Here is a 12,112-nt window from a genome sequence, read left to right on the forward strand (position 1 = left end):
AACTAAAATTTGGTTCACAGGAATGAAGCAGTGGTTTAGTTAATGACTAATTGCCGAAGGAGCTACACATATACACATAGATGAGAAAAATCAATACAGTTGATGAATCCTCATTCTCTTTTACAGTCATAGATAATTCATTTCTAATGACCCTCAGTATTTATGTATGTGAGCATCAAATAAGAGAAAGGGCACTAACTGTTCCAAAAATCTGGTTTATTCAGAAGATCAGAATGCCTGTTTTTATTGTTGGGGCTTTCTGAACTCTTGGAAGGGTAAAAGAATTTAAGAGAAAAATTGAATTGAATACATAGTTGAATTGCAAAAAGAAAGGCTATTTCATGTATTAAAAAGTGCTTCTAATGATATCTATTTTCATAATAGTGTTTTGTGGAATGAATGGCTTGGACAAAAGCACTGGTAAATCACCTGAAACAAAACTGCTTGACACTCAAATAGCTGCTAATGGTAGGTAGCTCCTTGACTTCTTGTTATATTTCTTTCTTGCATTTAATCTTTCTCAGATCATTATGCAGAAGGACACTGCTTTGCTTAAAGGGTTATCAATGTCACCAGGCACTGGAAAAGATATGGGGACAATTTAGCCACCTTTTTGCAGATGGGATTCACATGTCCTTTTGAGAGTAAACAGAATCTCACTGAGCTTGGAAACCTTCAGAGAGGATCCCTGGAAAGGCTTTTCCACTACTTCATGGTGGTGAATCTCCCTGGGGGGGTGATCAGCAGTAACCCCATCACTAACCATGCAGGAAATTTTCCATTTTAACTCTTAATTTTGCAACTTTTCCAGGGAAATTGTATTTACAGAGCAGGAGTTAAAATCTCCCTTAATCTTAACGGCATCTTTTGGCTCTGCTGCCCCAATCTCTCCTTGCCTCCATCGGGTGTTTCTATAGCAACTCCCCAGGGAGTTTTCCTGTTATCTGGGTGAAGTTAACTGGAAACAAGTAAATATAGTTGAGATGAAGTGGCATTGGGGAAGACTGATGAGGCCTTCAGAGCATGATCTGAAAAAAAGCTGAACTATTTGCAGAACCTTCCTTGCTATAAGAAGCTTGAAGCTCCTGCAGTCAAAGATTTTGCCTAAAGTACACTTGTCCTCTGTTGTGCCAGCACACTCCCAGGTACAGGAAAATTTTTCTGCATTTATAATAAAGCATATGGAGCTCAAACTGGCCAAGCCTAGAGGTGCCTTGCTGGGGAATGGGATTTTCACAGGCAGTTGGAGAAGATCGATTGTCCCTGTTCCAACCAAATTATAATAAACCTGGTGTCATGTCTCATTAGCAGGTATTTCTGTGTGGTTTCATACTCTGTGGGTGAGATCCATCTCCCAGCTCATCCAGGGCCTGCCAGGATGAAGCAACACCTTTACCACCATCCATCAGCAGCATGGGGGGCCAGACCCAGCACTGCTGATCAGAGGAGGTGGAGGATGGGCCTGGCTAAAGGGATGCTCTCAAGGGAAAGATCTGTAAGGAGCTTGGTTGCTCTTGTGGCAGCTTTTTTCTGAATGAATAACTCAGATTACACCGAGTCAGAAGGTTTGTGTCCCAGTCGAAATCCCACTCGCTTCACTCCACCTCCTGCTTCCAGGCCGTGGACCAGAATTCTCCAGGCTGGTGTTGTAGCTGATATTAATGGGCTTTTCATTTGCATTTTAGATAACCATAGAACAAGCTGTTGGCAGGCCAGCAGCTATTTGAGAGCTGCCAGACCTTTGCTAGACGGTGAGCATCTCTCTTTGAGCTTGATGAGTGTTTCCTGTGGGCAGCTGTGACCTCCTGCTGCTGTCACCCCAGGGAATGGAAAACCTGCCTCCTGTGCAGCCTGAGCTGCAGATACGAGCCAGCTCCTTTCCCTGCTTTAATTTTTTGGATACCAGCCGTGTGTTGCTTATCACTGGTTCTGATCCCTAAAGCCGAGGTGCTGATTCTTATCTGCAGCTTCAGCCGGGCTTAAATCTTTATCTTCACTCAGTGAGTCTGAGCGCTGAGTGTGCAGAGACATTATTAGATTATTAAATCAATGACACTCAGGTTATTAGTCACACTCATCCGCATTACCTGACACTGTAATGACGTTCTATTTTTACTTCCAGCCCGCTAATGTCCCAGAGGTACTGAAATTATGACCAGAAAATTAATTTCTATACATTTGAACAAGAAATAGAAGTATTGGAAATAATCCCACGTCAATAGCATAAATCCTAATGGAATTGTTCAGAAGAGCAACAGGGAAAGGGAGAGGGTGGAGAATGGTGTCTGACATGAAGCCTTCCCTCTGTGCTGTCATGCCAAACTCTTATGAGTATGATGGTTGCTAGTAACTGGGCCAGACTATTTTAGTTTGTAATTCATTTGGGGCAATTAGGACTTCTGAGCTGGCATTAGTGATTTTCCTCACTCAGCCAACACTTTCTTGCAGAATCCCTCCACAAGGATGATGCAATAGTCTTGTTTTTCAGGCATGAAATCAAACCCTGTAAACAGAAAAAGGCCAGCACATGGCAAGATGTTGTTTACATTTTCAAAAATGACTCCTTAATCTCAGGCAAATTATCATCCCAGTCCCCAGGCTGAGCTAAGAAGTGAGATCCAATCTGATGGTTCTTGAAGATTGAATTCGATGTTATTTCTGCTTTGCATGACTAACCATCTGCAAGCTGGGAGGAATTTGTGATGGTGGAAAAACACCACGGGAAAGGCTGGAAGTCCAGCCACGCCTTTGCACAGCAGAGCAGCCCTGGCCTCTTCTCGCCGGAGAGATGCAGAATTGTGGCTCTGGGGGCTCTGCTCCTCCCTTTGCACCCGAGAGGGGCTGCAGGGGCTGTGGGTGCTGCCAGGGTGGCTGGGCAGGGGCTGCTACGGGGACAGATGCCCCAAGCAGGGGGTGGCTGGAAGAGGCAAACACTGCGGGGGTACCACAGCACGCTGCCAGCTCCCAGCAGGGACAGCTTCTGGGGGGAAAACTGTGGGGAGCAGATGGTGAGACACCCCACAGGGGAGAGCCGTTCACACCCTTTCCCCATGCCTCCCACAGATACTTCCAAGCTCCCTGAGCTTATTGATTACCAGGGACGAATCTCCATATTGCTTAATTATAACTTGGTTTTAATGCACGTCTTCACGCTGTATTTATTTCATGTTGGCAATTAATTCCAAAGTGCTCGCTGTGCCAGAAATGGTGAGCAGGGTGACTTTCTGAGATCTTCTGCTGAGGAATTGCCACTTAAAAATGGAGAAATGCACACAAGTATGGGTGTGGGAGTAAGTATTGGTGGTACCTGCTAAATGCATGCTGCAGGATGCTCTTGAGAGCAATGTTTGTAGTAGAATTATAATGAGCTGAGTTGTTTAGGTGTAATTAAAAGATGGGAATGAGAACTTGCATGGAAATCCTTTTCTCTAAGCTTTGGGAAGCCTGCTAATAAGATATAAACGTTTACCAGCTCAGCTGGAGTATGGTGTGCTCTTTGGTTAAACATTAAAGGGGCATTGTCAAGTGTTTTTAATTAATTAGCTGTGTTTTAAATCAAATCCATTTGGAGGAGTTAGGCTCAAAATTAATGTTGTTTTCACCTGGTGGGGAATGTCCTTTAAATTATGAACATCTTAAAGACAAATTAAAAATGCCTTTAAGAAATCCAATCCACATGGTTCCTTTTTCTCAGAGAATGGCCAATATTCTGATGATCTGGTATTACTGTCATTGCTAGAATAGTAAAATTAGAACCTTTTAGGCTCTGTCTGCTACAACCAACATTTACACATCTTCTAGTTGTGCAACACCCATGTCAAACCTGGCATGTAGAATCTTGAATATACTGTTTTCCTTTTTTATTAAGATTTATTATGGTGCAATACAGCACTTTCGCTACCAGGTAAGGAAGGTGGGGAAAAAAGTCAGTTTAATATGCTTGCTGAACACAAGTGGGATGTGGGTATTGTACCCTCAGCCTTCAGTATTTGTGAGATTCCTGCCCAGTTGTAGCCACTTTGAGTAGTGGGACAAAGAACTCAAGGTTTGTGGAATTCCTACAGGTGTTGTGAAAATTCACAGACAGGACAGGGAGAGAGTCCAAAAGATGCCTGCACTGAAGGGAGATGGAGCACAGTGAAATCCAAGGAGGAGGTGATAGAGACAATCCAGTTCTCTGGTTTGTGGGGGAAAGGGGTTTCTATTCTTTTTGCTGCTTAGATGCCTTGTGTTAGATTTAGGTGGGGGGAATCAACACAAACTCCCCATGACACAATAGGCTGCAACTGCTGGAAGCTGTTATGTGCTATTATGCGAAGCCTTTACAGTCTGTTGAGTAAATAATCTACAGATTAAAGCTTTCTAAGTACACAGTGACTTGATAGGTAACCAAAGAAGCCATTACAATATGTCATGTCAATAAGAGGAGGATTAAGGTCCCTCACACTTGCTGCAGTGACAGAGTCTATCTGCTGCCAACCTCTGTGAAACAAAAGCCATCACCTTTTAAACACTATGCAGTGCAGTTGTGCTCTGGGGCTGGGGAGTAGTGATTTGGATGGGGACAGCTGCTTCTGCCCTCATTTATTGCAACCCAGGGATGCCTGAGCAAATCAGGGATGGTGTTCTGTCTCCAGGCTCCCAGGCTCACCTGCTCCTGTGCCACGGGTGGCTGGAGCCAGGGCCATCTGCCACGGAGAAAGGAGCAAGCCAGTGGGCTGGGAGAAGCTCCCAGTTCTCTTTATGTAAATAAAGCAGAGTGTTTTCTTTCTGAAATCTGGGAGCAATATGTGTGCAGAGAGCTGGGCTGTGAGGCAGCAGGACAGGAGGGTCTAAAGCCCTGTCAGCCCATGCAGGGTGCTGGGTGGGAAGCCAAGGGTTTGTCCTAAAGCCAGAGAGATTTCTGCCTTTCTCCCTTGGACATCCATCCACCCACTCACCACCCTGACCACCCAAAACTCCTCTCTCTTTCACTGCTCCCAGCTCAGAGCTTCTCCAGTCCCAGGGGCACCCCAGTTCCTTGGGGACCCTTCCTGAACCTCCTTGTTTTGCAGGAGCCTCCTGGCTAAGCCACATCCAGAATCCTGCATCCCCCCGCAGCATTTAATTACTCCAGGTTCCCAGTCGCTCTGGTGAGTTTAATATGAGCTATGTAAATTCCTCCCAAGAATGATAGGATTTTGACAGCCTGATTTGCCTCGCAGGCATCCTCAAACCAGCTCATTTTCTCTTCTCTGGAATTTTTGAGTGGTCGGGTGGCATTTGATTATCATTGGCTGGCATATCTGAGCTCTGGGGTTGAGCATAAAGATATTTTAAATTTAATAGGTTTAAGATGTCATTATTTCCATGCTGATGAATTTATACTTGTAACCAGAGAAACTTAGAGCATTTAATGAACTTATTTAGATATCATGGTGCAAGCTTTAAACCCAATCCCCAGTATAAAATTAAATCATGCTGGATAAAAACTAACACCCAGAAGCAAGAACTGAACTGGGTAAATGGACGAATTTCAAAAGACAGAATAAATACAGATATAAGACACCTAGGGGACAGATTTACTAAGAGTTTTTGCACTATTTTCAATGGAGCTTGTAATAGCATAAAAGTATTAAATCTGATTTACTAGAAAGGATTTCTATAGTATTTCACTGCCTGTTTCCCAATGCCATAGCCCCTTCCCATCCCTCCCAGGTCTCTAGCAGGAACTCTGGACACAGCTGAGCACTCAGTGCAGTAGGATCCAGCTTTACTGAAGAGCTTGCAAGCAGCCAGAGAAGAAAATAATGCAGCCACTCAGTGATCCAACAGGATTAGCAATGTGATTCTATGAAAATCAATCCTCATTCCAAACAGGTCAGTATAGAAAAGCCCTGCCAGGCTGGCTGGGAGGTGGATGGTGAACACTCACCTGTGGGACAATCCTGCCCACCTGCCCCACGCTGTAGGGCTTGGCTTTGCCAAGGCAAGTGCAAGATCTCCTTCCCAGCTTCCTCATGCCAAGGCTTTTATCAGGATCTTTAAATCCTACAGACTTTCAGAATTTGTGTGAAGGAAATGTCCCACCCAGAAAGAGAGACTTCAGTTTTCATCATAGTTGGTCATGTGGGGTGAACTCTCACAGACCAGGTTTGGAAGTACCATAAGTGTCTTTGTTTTTTGTTTTTTGGTTTTTTTTAGAGGGGCGGACACCCATTAGAGTGCCCAGGTGAGGATGGTCAGCTCTTAATTTATTCCTGAGGACCTTATTTGCGATGTAAGTACTGATGAGCTACTCTAGTACTGTTGTTATCAAATTCACCATCCCTTTGGAAAAACCATCCTACCACAGTTATATTTCATTTTAATTGAAGAAGCTAGAGGAGAATGAGGAAACAGATTTAGATAAAATGGGAAGGAATTAAATTAAAAAGTTTAAAATAAACCAAGACAAGTGACCTTTACTATGCTACCTACAAGCAGAGATTGTCTATTTAATGCTTCCAAAAGCAGGCAAATGCACCAGAAAGCAGTCAGCAGGGCTGAAGCACAGAAGTGAATCACTGAAAGGGCTTAATGGGACTAGATTTTCAGAAGATTAATCTTCTATGGACTGATTACACATAGGAAACAAGGGCTAGGAAAAATGTCCTATATCAATTTTAACAGTGTGTGGAAATTAGAGCAGCAATCCTGCAGGTGCCTGTGCTGGACACTGTCAGCGTATTTCAGAATTACCTGGAACAAAGACACAAGTAGTGAGATGGTGAAGTTTGCAGCTGACACAGATTTGTCCAGAGTAGCCATACCTAAAGCAGAGGTCTGCAGCAGGATCTTACAGAAATAAGTATCAGGGTGATATGAACTGGCAGGTGAAATTCAGTACTGATAAGTGCAAATTAATGCCCTTGCTAAAACAGGTCTGCCCACACATCCAGAATGATGAGCTTTGAATTAGCACTTGTCCTTAAGCAGGAAAATGTGCTGGAGCCTTTGCAGCTGCTCCTCTCCAGAGGCTGGCACCATCCTCATGGCCATGGAGAGGATTGAGGAGAGCTCCAAGAATGAGGAGCATCACTATGCCAAGGCTAAATCCCTGCACACCTACACCTCTGATCTGCCTGCAGGTCTGGTGACCCATTGCAGAAAGGCTGCAGGAGTACAAGAGGAGGAAAAGGGAAGGCAAAAAATTTTGGACATAGGAACCAGCCTCTGTGATCCAAAAATTCCTTATGTTCAGGCTTGCTTGGAAAGGACATGACCAAAGGGGATGGGAAAGACCTTGCACCATCCTGAGTGATATGAAGGTGGATAGGGGTGAACATTGCTTGTGATGCAAGAGGGAGAAAGATAAAGGCCTGTCTGGGGAGGAAAGGGCTTGTTTATTTATTTCTTAACTTATTTGGAAGTGCAGCACTCAGAGTGTGTCCAGAGGAGAGAAACCAAGGTGGTGAAAGGCTTTGAGGGCAAGACTTGGAGGTCACTTGGTTTGTTGAGCCTGGAGAAGAGCAGGCTGAGGGAAACCTCACCACAGCCTACAGCTTCCTCAGTGGAGGGAGAGCTGCTGAGCAGCTACAGGTCAGGAGGAAATGTGATGAAGCTGTGTCAGAAGCTCAGGAAAGGAAAGGTTCTTCAGTAGAAGGGCAGCCAGACCCTGGAACAGCTCTCACAGCACCAGGCCTGTCAGAGCTCAAGGAGCATTTGGAGGATGCTCTGAGCTCTATGATTCAGTGTCAGGTAGTCCTGCAAGGAGCAGGGGTTGGACTCGATGACCTTATGGGTGCCTTCTGATATTAATCTAAGGAATTATTCTATGATCAGCAGCCAATGAAGTGCATCAACAGTTTTCCATCAGAATTGTTTCCCGAGATGCTTTCTGTTGGGAAACGTTGATTTGATGGTATCAAGATGCTCTGTGGGAACACATCAATGCCATCAAAGCCAACAGCAGAAGCCAGACATCTGCCTGGCCTCCTTGCCTGCTGCCCAGCTGGCTGCCTCTCTGGGACAGCTGGGCCCCTGCACTGCAGCCAGCAGCCCATTTGATTTTTCTTTACTCCATCGTTGTTCCATTGATATTGCATTTTCTCCCTACATTTCCATCTTTATATTTTATATCCAGTGTAGTTACAGCATTAAAAAATCCCCCATTTCCCATTAGAACATCAGGTGTCAAATCTAAGTGCAAGTCACTTAATGAGAATAATTCACGTTATCATTTAAATGAGTTTTAAATACTCATTTTGTGGGATAAAAATATACAAAAATTAAAGAACACATACAGTTTGGCCCATACAATTGCATGATGATTTGAAATGTTGATTTAGAGGTTGTTTTTTCTGGAGAGCTGGTGATGCTGGAGCAAGCTAGTGCAACTCCTGTGTGCAGTGAGCTGCAGGGAGGCCTCTGTCTGCTGTCCTCCATAAGGTTATGAGACTCCTCTGCTCTCAGGTGTTGGTGGTGATGGAGATGGTGTTTCAGGTCATATTTGATAAGCCATCACACTGTTGTCCCTAGAGCTGATGGTCACCACCAATATTTTTCTCTTTCTGGGGCAATTATTTTCAATAAGCTTGAACAATAGGCTGAGATAACTTCAGCATGGGGAGCTGCAGCTCCCAGGGCCACCATTAGCAATTAAATTAGATGAGCAATTAGCCTGTGAACTTGGCACTTGGACAGCTGCTGCCTCAACAGCTGCAGGTACAGCCCAATGTCCATGGGGTCAGAGCAGTGCTGGTGGGATGGGATGCAGTGGGATGCCCAAAGGAAGTGCCAGCATCAGTGAGGGGACTCCAGGATATATAGTGTTATTTATTATGCCTCCAGTTGATTTTTCTTCTCCCCTTCTTCATCAGTGCACTGGAAGGAACAGGAATATGATATCTAATTTCCTAATTTTCCTGTCAGCTTTCTGGTTTTCAAAATGATTGCAGCAGAAATCTATAAAACGAGGATGAGGGAAGCAACCTTAATACCACTGTAAATCTCCAAAATGGATGCAGAAACACAGTACTCAAATAGGAGTAAATAAAAGCAAGGAGAGATTCATTCCAGTTTTCTCCTCTGTAAACCTACTGGCAGCTTGGAATTATTCAGAAAACAACATTTAACTGAGGAAAAAAAGGAACCCTGTAAAATAGTAAAGATTGTACCGTAAAGCTAAGCACCCTCCATAAATCATGGCTGGGAACATTGCTAAGTTATAGGAACCTGCAGATGGCTGTCATTAAAGGGAAAGAGCCTCTCCCAGCTTGGCTGGCTGTGCTGTGTCCTGGTGTACAGCTACAAATCGAGCTGCCTTCATGGGGGAGTTGCAAAAGTGGTTTTAAAATGGGAATTTCAAGCAGAAGCAGTATGAGCTGTTCAGCAGGACTCAGGATTATTGCAAATCCACAGTGGTAATTTCAGGCCTGATTTACAGGGGATTCTAATAAACCTCCCCTATTTTAAATGGTATGACAAGAGTTGATCACTAGTGCCTGTCCAAGGCAAGAAGAGAGGGTGTGGGGCACAGTGCCTCCAGTTCCAAGCCTGGCATTATTCCATCATAAACCAGTACAACTCTTTCTCTCCAAAGACATGAGGGCTGCTGGAGCAGGGTAAGCTGCTGGTCCTGTCTCGCAGCTGGTGTTTGGGAGTGAGTCAGGACAGACCTACTCTGAGCACATTCCTGTGTGCTCACCTGAGGCAGCGCTGTGATTCCCTTGGGCATGAACTCGGCTGGGGCTTCAACTCAAGAAACAGCAGGAGAGATGCTCCAAACAAGCCTGCAAGGCTGAAAATAGCACACACCGGCTGCTGCTGCACTCAAGATAAAGACATCACCAGGTGAGCTCTTTTAGGATTATATATTAAGCCACACCATGACGTGGCATGAAGACACAGCCCCAAGGTGAGCATCGCAGGTGTGCAGGGATGTCTGTGCCAGGGCTGAGCCACGGGTGCTGGGGGGCACTGGGGCTGTGCTGGCTCCCCAGGAAAGGCTTTGCCATGCTTCCCAGAGGAAAGATCACACTATCTGCTCTCTTGCCAGAGCCTCTATGGAGACTTAATCCTCGATACTACCCTGAGGCACAAGCACTCCCTGCCTCCATCCTGCCCCGGGAGGTTCAGATGTGGGTATGGCAATTAACATATCCAGCATATGGATAACAAGACCTTCAGGAACCTACCGTTCTTTAGAGGCTGGGAATGTTTTGCCCCAGTCAGCCACACTTACCAGGGTTCATGGTTTTTCAAGGTCACTATCTCTAACAAGGACAGGAGCCTTTCCTGATACAAAATGGCACAGCAGCTGATGGCATTGATTTTAAATACCCCCCACCTTCAACCTTCCCATTTCTGTTGTATCTGATTTTCTCAGCATTTCTGCAGGACCATACCTGCAGATGCTGGCTCAGGCTTGCTGGGCTCACTGCCCACCAGGCCAAGGGCTTTCCTAGGTGCTAGTGAGACTCTGCAAAAGCTGTAGTCAATGATTTCCAAAAATGTAGCCAGGAAGAACTGGATCCCACAGTATTATTTTTCTTTTCTGTCTCTGGGTGAATTGAAGAACTGCTCACTGCATCTTTAACAACTGTGTTTAGCTCCTTGTCACGACCTCCTTTGTACATCAGTAGAAAAGGCATCACCAGCAGATGCAATTTCTTTCAGTGCTGGAATTGTATTTATTTTACTGGAATTGTACTCCATTTGTCTGGTGGCAAAGGGACTGAGCAATTTATACTGGCAGCACTGAATGTACTGAGATTGGCAGGGCTCGGGCACTCATGGCTTGTTACCCAAGGAAAGTTCAGAGAATACTAATTTATCCCACCACGGAGCAGCAATACAAGAACTGTACAGATGGTATCAATCAGTCTTACATTAGTAACACTGTAAACATTTTTTAAGATGGTAAAAGAGCCAATATATCTGCTTTATTCTGTTTCATTGTGAGGTCCAGTTTTTCCTTTCCATCATACAAACAACTTCCAGGTAATGGAAGGGATATTGCATTCGCTATTCACAAATCACAGTTTGACCTATTATTTGTAATTTTCAGTGCCTGCCTTCTTATGCAGTGCTCATAAAATGAGATTAGAGTGATTTATAATAGTGAGAAATGGAACAAGACTAAGAAGAGATGTGACTCATTAGACATAATCCTGAGGCTGTTGGAAGGAGCCTGCTTCACTCAGGAAGATGTGCTGCGATTTTCCAAACCAATCTAGAGGACTTAGATGTACCTTTGAGGCCTTTCAGCACTGAAAACATGACCCAAAAACCCCAGCAGCCCTGATTTTATCTTTTATAGAATCAACCAAGAAATTCAGATTGAAAACTCCCCAAAAGTCCTTCGTGACACCCTGGTCTTCTTCATGATATTGTTGTAAAATGGTGTCCTTTAAATACTGTGTCACCAAGTTTTTCAAAATGAAGAAGATATTTTTATGTGCATTAAATGGAGAAAATATACTTGGGGTGTAATTTACAGTACTTCAAAAGTATCAATATTAGTTATGGCTTGAATGTTTAGCTGCTGTATCTGGACTTAAGAAAGAATTTACTTTCCTAATCCAAACCAAAAATAAGCTGTCCTGTTACCAGGTATGAATTGGGCTTCACCAAGCAAATTAACAAGACATAGGGAGAACATCCAAGGGTTTGTTTTAATAAGCAAGGAAATGAGCTCCAGCAGAAGCCAGGCCATCTCCTGGAGTCATGGATGGTGTTGGGAACAGGTGGCTGGGCTCTGTTGGGTCATTTGGAGAGTGCTAATAGCCCCTCTGGTTTAGTATCTCCTGCTGCTCGGTTTTCTCTTCTTGAGCACCCACATATTTCTGCCAAATTGTTTAGTGCATCTCCCTAAAAAAAAAAAATTGCTTGTCAAGAAGCAGTGCTTGCTTCTGCTCTCTTGCAGCAGACAGTATCTGTAACAAATGACTCACATGCAATAATTACAGTCTATTTCTCCCTATCTTGCATTGATTATTCAGATATGGAAAGAATAGCTCTCTCTTGAATTAAAAAAAAAGCTCTGAAGACCCAAACACTGAATCGTTGATTTTATATTTTTCCTGGTTTTCCCCCATTTCTTTGTTTTTCAAGTAATGTTTACAGACGTGGAATACTGAAGAGATGAAAC

The 12,112-nt window shown here is 44.1% G+C and overlaps 1 long non-coding RNA gene across 3 annotated transcripts in view; it reads left to right on the top strand.

Annotated features, from left to right (window-relative positions):
- The window catches only part of LOC146763274 (uncharacterized), a 61,263-nt gene that overhangs the window by 17,959 nt on the left and 31,192 nt on the right, over window positions 1-12,112 (top strand). Inside the window, exons 5-7 of one of the 3 annotated variants that reach the window (XR_014952439.1) lie at window positions 385-5,859; window positions 6,184-6,259; window positions 9,563-9,813. This is a non-coding gene — a long non-coding RNA (uncharacterized LOC146763274). Of the gene's footprint in view, window positions 1-384; window positions 5,860-6,183; window positions 9,814-12,112 lie in introns of all 3 variants that reach the window. The other 2 variants (XR_014952440.1, XR_014952438.1) reach the window with 2 other exon arrangements.

The sequence above is a fragment of the Lonchura striata genome, chromosome 4A (assembly GCF_050655825.1).
Source record: "Lonchura striata isolate lonStrDom1 chromosome 4A, ASM5065582v1, whole genome shotgun sequence".
Classification (NCBI taxonomy): Eukaryota; Metazoa; Chordata; class Aves; order Passeriformes; family Estrildidae; genus Lonchura; species Lonchura striata.